This window comes from Mya arenaria, chromosome 14 (genome assembly GCF_026914265.1).
Source record: "Mya arenaria isolate MELC-2E11 chromosome 14, ASM2691426v1".
Taxonomy (NCBI): domain Eukaryota; kingdom Metazoa; phylum Mollusca; class Bivalvia; order Myida; family Myidae; genus Mya; species Mya arenaria.
The window spans coordinates 40977468-40987792 of NC_069135.1; positions in this window are offsets into that span (position 1 = coordinate 40977468).

The following is a 10325-nucleotide window of genomic DNA, read 5'->3' on the forward strand; positions in this document are numbered from 1 at the left end:
TATAGCCATATAAGAAAAACTGGCCTAGCCCCTGGAGGGCATGTTTTTTGACATATCAAAATTCTTTGAACAACAGTCTATACGAATGAAGCTCAGAGTTTACCAGACAGTCGGTCTGGTAAACTCGCATGCTTTACCAGACCGGACCAATTTTTACCAGACCAAAATATAATGTAAGATTATATACGGTACACCAGAATTCTATACATGTAATACTTTGAATCAAAAAATTGTTTTTTTTATCATATATTCATTCTAAATGGCTCTCTTGTTAAAGAGAGAACTGTTTCAACAATAGACAATTAGGTCAAGTTACTAAAACAGAAATAATTTCGCAAGCTCTCAATTTTCTATAAAAGAAAATTTAGCTCATTAGATTCACCTTCTTCTGATGATTTATTCAGGCAGGACAATTCCTTGCTGACATCTAAATCATTATTATAAATGGATCTACATCTGTATATGATTACTCAGAATAATATGTTCCAAATAATGTGTAAAACTGTGTGAAGTATTTTCAGATTGGTTCAACTGGAGACATTTCATTTTTGGTCTGTTCTTTATGACATTAGTGATAGAGCTTGTTTGAAATTTGAAACTTCATGAAAGTAACCATGTCCTTGAAACTTCTTCTACACACATACACACTATTTCATCGTTTCACTTTTCATTAATTTACTTAGACTTATTAGTACTAAATACTATGAACACTATGTTTATATTATAAAAAAGCCTTATTTCAGTTTTCTGCAGGCTATGCAATGTCGATTTTGATTTTAACTAAAGCGATCATGCATTCTTAGTTTTCTGCAGGCTATGCAATGTCGATTTTGTATTTAACTAAAGCGATCATGCATTCTTATTCTCTATTATGGTTACAGATAAAAGTCCAAATAAATTGATCCGAAATTAAGCAAATTTTGGCTACTTTCGGAAAATCCCAACATAGTCAAACTCCAAGTGAAACCGTCTCCATGAGTGACATTAAAAATCTAGTGTATACTCTATTCCTCTCATGTGGACGTAGAGAACTCAACTTTATTTGGAGTTTCAATTGACCATGAATCGCTGGTCGTAATGCGAAATAGATTCTGTTTCCGATATTTCTTTTGGACAGACTAGACTAGACATTTAATTTTAGAACAAGACAAGGACTAATTCACAGACCACGCCGCGTTCTGTAAAACATGTCATATGAATATAGTTTACATCGTACTCGGTCCCGCGAGACAATTAGAGTGTATTAGATGTTGCCTGTGTCTAAAAATACGACACTCTACTCTTTCGCGAGAACTGGCTGAAAACTAGAAAGAATTCAAATTGAATCTATATAGCTGTAAAAGGAAAACTGGCCACACCCCTGGAGGTCATGTTTTTTTAACATATCAAAATTCTTTGAACAACTTTGGTAAAGGTCCACCAAAGGATCATTTCTGTGCAATTATTTTGAAATTGGACCAGCAGTTTTGGAGAAGATTTTTTTTTAAAAAGTGAACATACAACGTACGAGACTGATCACAATACCTCACCTGAGCATAATGAGGTGAGCTAAAAAGGGGGAATAGTTCAGTCAAAATTCAATCAAGAGTTATGGGACTCGTCCAACTAGATAATGAAATGACCTCGAATAAGTGTGTGAAGTTTAATGGCAATAGCATATATGGTTTCTTAGAATAAGCCTTGCATGCAAAACTTTTAAGTCCAAAAAGGGGGAATACTTCAGTCAAATCCTATCTAGAGTTATGGAACTTGTCCAACTAGGTAATGTGATGACCTTGGATAAGTGTGTGAAGTTTCAGGGCAATAGCATACATGGTTTCTTAGAAAAGGCCTTGCATGCAAAACTTTAACCAAACTTTCTAGGTGCAAAAGCGGGGATTAATTCACTCAAAATCCAATCTAGAGTTATGGGACTTGTCCAATTTGGTAATGTGATGACCTGGGATAAGTGTGTTAAATTTTAGGGTTCATGTTTTTTAAAAAAGGCCTTGCATGCAAAACTTTAACCAAGCTGGCAAAGCCGACGCAAGGGTGACTAATAGCTCTCCATATTCTGCCAATAGTCGAGTTTAAAAGAATTATACTAACTAGAGCTGGGTACAGCAAAGAACAAAATACCACACTATACCATGTTTTTCACCAAATACTGTGATACGTACCACACAAACTATGACAGACTGACCTATTTTCTTATATGATCTATCCAACCCTACTTTTTTTTAACACAAAATGGCTAAACAAATATCACTAAAATTACTTGCCTTTATGCTGAGAATTTGCCACATTTTCTTGAACTTGATCAAAACTGTTTCAGTTTCGTTTACGGCATCGTATTCTTTGTAATTGGATTCAAAAGGACAGCGACCGCAGAATACACATGCCCTTTTAAAAAACCTGTCCTATTCAAACATATATTGTTAGTGTGTATTGAATCTTAACACAGTTCTACAATTAAGAACAATTAGAGGACATGTCACACAAATTCTGGTACAATCACATATATGAGGACGTAGAAACAATTTATATTAACACCGGTTTAGCTGAAACTGATTGGTCGAGATACTTTTTAATGTCTCGATCTGATTGGTCTATCTATACACTTTTAAGCACTTCTTGTCACGTGATAACCGGTAAATTGTGTATAGAAGGTGTGTGCGTGATTGGTATCTGACATTTCGAGGACATTTTAAAACATGAATGAAATTCATATAGTCCTCGAATTGAAGTGATTTATGGAACACATTGTGAGGACCATGCCAAAAGTCCTCGGAAGTAAAAAAAGTCCTCGAAGTGTTGGTGTGCGGTCAAGTTTAAGTCCTCTCACGTCAGCGAGTACAAGGACACACACACACACACACACACACACACACACACACACACACACACACACACACACACATGCACACATACATGAAATAATAATGTCAAATGGAGACATTTGTTATAACCACTAGAAATGGGGATGTCTTTAATTTTGCTTCTATTACGCTCATTTTGAGAAAATAAAGTCAGAATAGTATCTCAATCGACTTAAATACATTTAATTGAGTCTACGAAGAATATGAAAGGATGTGAATATTTGTAAACTAACTGGGGACATACTTTAACGTTAAACTGGGGACACACCCTTATATTTCTTTCCGAATTAAATGGGGACAATGGATATCATGAGAAAGTGACATTTACGTGACAACAATGGTCAGATACCTATAAAATATTTGAAACAGGTAGTTTTTAATTAAATGTGTAATGTTCCCACATGTAGACTGAATTTGAATGTCCCCAATATAGACTGATAAACACGATAAATGTGCACAGCTTGGTGAATGTCCACAATTAAAACGAAAACCTTTCTTCTATAAAACTACAGGGACAAGCCTGGCAGTTTTAATTGTATACATACCGGTAAGCCCAATTGAATTTCATATAGGGCGGTCATGGTCGTAAACATTCAATATTTTCATAATACGGATGTGCATATGTGTACACTAGCCGGGGACAACACCCTTAGATAAAAAAACTCAGAATGGATATCATGAAAATATACGTTCTGTTATCAGAAATATAGACATATTTAAAAGGCTTTGAAAAGCAACCTCGAAAGAAAAAATTGAAACTGCAGTTTGCAGTAGTCCCCAATTGGAAGACTAAATTCACGAGTGTGTTGCAGGATGTCCCCGATCATAGACTGATATACAACGTAAATACGCACAGCTAGGGGGTGTTCCCAATTAAAACCTTTTTACATGTCGCAGATATTTTTCTTTCATCTTGTAAGCACAATAATTCTCAACAACCAAACTCTATATTTATTATTCATTTATACATTTTATGTCGGTAGATATTATTTTATTCATTGTTGGTATTATAGTTATTTTATACCAGTTTGAGAAGATAAATGCTGATATAAATCACTCATTGGGAGAAGTCAGTACTAGTGGTCATGAGAGTGTATTCTGGTGGTACTCGAATTCACCTCACTTGGATAATAAGTGGACACTACTTACTACACTCACGCACTGTATAGTGCAGGTATAAAGTCCGAATACAGAACTTTAAACTGTACGGGATTGTTTTTCAAAAGGAAAGCAGGCAAGACATGTGGAGACCCGAATTCGCATATTAAAACTTTTAATTCTTTCTAACATTTTCACATGAGAAAATAAAAAAAGAAATAGAAAACATTGCCACCAATGACATTTACCATAACGGATTTAAGTATATCATATGCCTTCATTAGTTACAATTGTCACAAATAACAAATTTCAATCGCAGGCCATGTAAACTTAGGTGTCAGTAATCTAAAGCAAGTTGTGTTTGTATATATGACACCATTATACCATGTTAAATTGAAATTCAAATATTTCTCTGAACACAGCTGGAAATATTTATGTTTAATGCTCAAAACAAATATCAATCAGACTTTCATAAAATCAAAAGTAAACAAGGGTATTGCTGAAAACGATGTATGCTCAATAAATTTAGAAAGGGAAATAACTTTTGTATTTAATTTTCAACATAATGTATGACTATTAGAAAAGTCAAACAAATTACTTGAAAATCATTCAGTATTGGCATCTGATTTTGCTTCAGAAAAAGAACGAACATATTTAAATGTCATCAAAAACAATACTGGTAATAAAAACAGCAAAATATATGACAAACAAAGGAAATGAACATGTAATCATTTTTATCCAACACACTACCGGCTTCAACATTTCTCCATGTAAAAAATAAATCAGCAGCAAATTATCGTCACGATAATAAACCAATCAGCAATCATAATTGTTTTGCCATTTGAGAGGCAATTTGATTTCTTACAAAGTATTTGATCTTCCTCCAGGTTCTTTTTTGCATGTAAGAGTACTTTTTCATACACTCTTCAATATCTCTTTTCCCTGGAATCTTCCCTTGTAATATGTGACGTCCAAATCAGTCCAACACATCTACCTTTTCTTCCTCTGACCATGGCCTTTTACCTTACTTTTTCTTCACCACTGGAACATATTAAGAACATTACCAAAACACTTTGTCTTTAAAAATAAGGCTTAATTTCAAAGACAGTATAACTATTCTTGATGATAGTTATACTAGCCATCACAACTCATTTTATCCCAGCCATGAATTTCGAAAACATTTTTAAGAATGCTGCTCTTTAAGTAGTTCTGTTTTACAAGAAATAATGATTACTAGTCACAGACAATTGACAAGATGCCAACGCATTTACTTCAACGTGTCAGGTAGGTTTTTGGTGAGCGTGTTCTGTTAATTCATTAGATAATGCAACAATGTGCTATTTTCTTATTATTATTGGTCAAATAATTATCTAATTGACAGCTGACGACTGGTCAATTTTTAATGAATAACAACAAAAGGTTTTAAATTGCATGCTTGAGTTTAAGTTCCTCATAGTGTATTAAAACAGAAACTAAAGATGTAACGATAAAGTAGCCTCTTATTCACCTTAATCACAAATACAATTAAAGCTATCACTGAATGTAATTCATACCCCTGACGCCGCCTTGACAGAAAACGGTTTTGCATTTGAACTACTTGGAGCCAATTTGCAACGTTTTACATGTTTCCATAACTCTGAAAAAAGGTAATAAGCATAACAATTTTCACTTGGGAGATATTCGTGCTCATTGCTTTTGTCCCTTGGTCTGTACTTCACCAGTAAGGACCCCGTGCTACTACGAATCACCCCAATGTAATGATGACGATTGCCAAGATTTCTTAATTTTGTATAAATATTTTGCTTGCTGTTTCATTCTTCTCAGCAATATACATTTGCATTTCATTTTCATCAGAATGATACGTTCTTAAGTGACGCGGTAATTTAGGCTGTGGTTTATTGCAATACAGGCAGTAAAACTTGACTTATACCCTTAAGCTATTATTGTATGTACACATCATGGTATAGATGGTTGAGGAATCTGGAGCATTTTGTGTGGCAACCTTTGTATTAGATTCATCTTCATATTGGTCGTAGGACTGGGCTAAACTACTGCAAGTTGAAGACGTCCCAGGAGCCTTGTCTTCATTCATAAGATTGGTTGAAGAAGCCAATGCAAACATTCATAACCGATAGTCAATTATCAGACTGAATTGGGCACATAGTCTGAGTCCTGATCAGAATCATCTACTTCTGAGGGAATATCAGATTCTGCAGTCCCTGCCAACTTTGGTGAGCCTTGATCTCCGCCGTCATCTTTTAGTAAGATAAAAAACAGATAAAATGATCGTCCTTAGATGTAAACATTGGTAGTAAAATAAAAGATAATTTTCCTCAATTGAGTCCAAAATTGTCAGCATATGTCACTTCCTGTTCGTATTATGAAAAAGAAGTTATTTAACACGAGCTTAAACTTTTACCAAACTTTCAAAGTTAATCAAGGGCCATAATTTGTATTTATTATAACAGGGAGTTATGTATTCTAACTGTATGGTGGCCGGCATCAATGGTGTAAAGTAAGAAGGGTATATGAGTTATTATTGAAAAATCCAACTTGCTCTTAAACTTCAACAGGACACAATTTGCCCTATAACTATTACTTAAATTGAATGAAGGGTATTGCAGTATAAATGTTAATCGCACATTCCCTTTACCTTTAACAGTACACCGACAGAAGTAAAATTGTCCTCCATATTATTGGAATACAGGAGCTAAAACGTCACTTACCGAAGTCAGGGTCCTTGTAAGAATCATCTACTTCCGAAGAAACGTCAGATTTTGCAGTCCCTGCCATCTTCGGCGAGCCTTGAATTCCGCGTTCATCTTTATGAAACAAAAGAAAACACATATCATGATCTATTTCAGATGTCCCCAATTGTAAACAATTTTCGAAGGTAATATTGTGTGATAAAATGTTCCCATTTGTTATAGATTTCAAAGGTTCATATGTCCAAGACATTCCCAAATTTGCACAGGTGAGCTTAACCAGGTGAGCTAAATATGCAAATATCTTAATTTCCATGAAGTCCTTCGAAAGATCTTAACAGTGATCTTTACCTTGCTCACACGGCTGTCCACCGTTACGATCATTTGTATTAATGTCAGAGATATTCCCAAGACTAGACATGTGTATACTTTCTATTTACAGGTTGACAGCATATATTTCTCAATCATATCACTGATTTTCAAAGAATGTGTGATGAAATATCCCCCACCAACAATTGATTTTACTAGTTAATATGTACAAGAATTTGCCCCAATGCGCTCAGGTGAGGTACAGTATGAAAAGTCACTTACCATAGTCAAAAGCCTTGTAAGGACTTGCCACATCTATAAGCGTTGTCTATGTCCGATGGCTTGATGTCTAAGTCAACTTTTGAGCGTGGTTGATGATTTTCTGTTCAACATTCTCAGTGATATCGCCAGTATCACCAGAAATTCCTGATATATCGAGAATCATTCGCCGACCATACTGCTCAAGATCATTGTTGGCATCGTTGGCCGCCTTAAGATTCTTTATCAAAATCAATAAGATTGACAATCAACAGTGACAGTTAAAACAGTATTGTAACGCAAACTTTGGCAAATGTAATGGGATTAATTAATGGAAAATATTCAACCATATATATCGAAAGTGGTCTTCTTGGACAAGCCTTTCTGGTAACTAAGATGTTTTGACTAATTATCGTTTTTTCTATGACCGTCTATTGCAACTTATATTATGACATTTTCAAGTAGAAAGAATTATATCTATGTTGATTTTTAATAATTTAATTTTGAATATAAATATTTGCTTATTATAACAATATCTTTCATAAATTATGTCTGTATTTAAACACCTCTAGTCGTCATTTGTATATACACTTGCAGTAATCAGACAATTTCCGCCTGTTCGGTAATGCAACACTCCTATTTATCGGCATGGTTTAGTTATTTCTAACCCTTTTTTATAAAAATAAAACAACAATCGTTATCTCTTTTCCATTAGATTTTCTTGCAAAAGACATAAAAAGATTTTAACAATTTCTTTAAGAAAGATGTCTTTCATACGAAGCAATTTCTTAAAAGTCTTAACGTCATACAATGCGTCATGAATAAGAAATGAAATTTGTCTCACAGCCGTAAGTTGTACAAAGCCATACAGACAAATGTGTTAATGTGTGATGCACGAGTGACAGAAATTCCAATTTAATATACGTCTGTAGGCTTGAAACAGTATGTGGCAGACAGACGTCAACAGCAAGTATGCTTTATGAATACTAACCATGTCCTCTATTGAGGCAACATTTAAATGCGGGCTGTTAAAGGATCATTCATTTACAAACAAATACCCTACATTGGCACACATTCCGAGATAGCAAACCTTCTACCAGTCAGTTGTACGATCTTTCGGTATGGCAAGTATGCTTTCTAATGAGCAAATTATTTATATCAGTAGACAAATTAGAAACAGAGACTTACAAGAAATATAATTTCGGTTCGATCTCCGGGTTATTTTTAGTGCAAATATAAATCTCCGATTACTGTGATCGTGGTAATGAAGACAACGGCGTAACATTAATCTATAAACATAACTGCATAAAAGAAACTCTGTCAAGAAATATTTGAATCAAATTGAGCAGAAAACATAACGCCATCGAAGTGCTCTAATGCGATGTGCTCGAAATCACTCGAACCCTTCCCAAGCTACTAGTAAGAAAACATTGTACAGTGATTGTAGACAAACAAACATGGGTCATCTTCTGGTTATGACCAACCTGCATACCAAGTATGAAGTTTCTTGATCCAAGTAGGACGTTCCTGAGTGCGAGGGGGCTTTAGTTATCGAGCGGAAAGAAATGTGCTGTACGGACTGGTGACCAACCAGTTTTTTTTCTCATTTAGGTCACTGTGACCTGTACCTACTGGTCTGAAAATGAAGGGGGTGATGCTCCTGTGTGCAAGTTTTCTTTAGTTATTTAACGAAAACCGCTTTATTTTTAGGTCACCTTTACCTTTGCCCTACTGATCCAAAAATCAATACTTGGGGTTTACATATTAGTTTATTATTATTTGTTTTATTATTAAGATTCCTCAAGTTAATTCATACTTTGATGAAATTTACCTTTTACGTTCCTTCTTTATTCAGGATTGTTGGATAAGAGTGAGTTGTGCACACAAACTGGTTAACTACTTTTGTGAAAAACTACAGAAACAAGCTCAGCATCCAAAAGTTTAATCATAAACCCCGTTTAAATGGCACTGGGTAAACGCCTACGACATAGAACTCAAAAGCATAAAATCACAACATGACACATAGAACAACAGCACAATACTTCACAAACAACACATTGCATACTTTTCCAAGGCGATACCTAACAACCTAGTTTTTGGACTAGGGCACTTGTGGCCTAGTTAATAGCCATAAACACGCTATCTGCATTCTCAAGCCGCATCTGAGGATTCACTGACGTAATGTATTCATACGCTGTATTTTAATTGGATTGCCGTTAGCGAATTTGAATAATCAAAGTAGTACCAGAACTGATTACAATGAAAACATCCAATAAAAATAGTTCTCCTTAAAATTCAAGCTAACTGTATGTTCTTTTAATGAAGCACAAGAAATTCATACGTAGCGAGTGAGTTAATCGGGCTAACTACATGAATGTTCTTGCATACGGTGAGATTATATGCAATGAGAATATGAACATATTGGTAAGTACGCATCGATTTTTTTCGGTTTAATGCTCTGTATTGATAGACTGGTACCCTCTTTCTCTTTTATCCGAAAAGAAACACGTATCAGCTAACCGCGGCGACCGTCGCGCATTCGAAATGTCTTGTGAATTCATACGTAAAGCGAATAAAGCGTGCGGTGTAAGTAGAAAACAACCAGGAAGTTGGCTTAAAAAAAGTATTGTTATCCTTTGTATACACTGTTGGTATTCCGAAGTCGGTCCCTGATCTTTTTTTCGACATAATTTGCATGTTTCCGTAATATTTCTTTTCGATACAAAGTTTTTTTAACTAATCATCGCATGGCACTTGGCACTTTTTTTTAATACAACATGATTTTTGGTATTTATTGTTCAAATACTATTAATGTTAACTAAAAACCATATGCCGCGTACCTGTATAACTTTATATTCTTTTAGGAAAAGTAAATCAGGGTACCAGTCTACTTATCAAACTTTTCAAAACTGTGCTGTAACTCATTGAAACTAATGTAACTGCATAACTCTAATCATATGTCGACCTGAAAACTCGATTTTTGATGAAAATATTCGATGTAACCGATGTAACCAGTTGTAACCAATGTAACCGCGTAACCCGCTATTTCAGATATAAAAAAACACTTTTTCAAACTTTTCAAAACTGTGCTGTAACT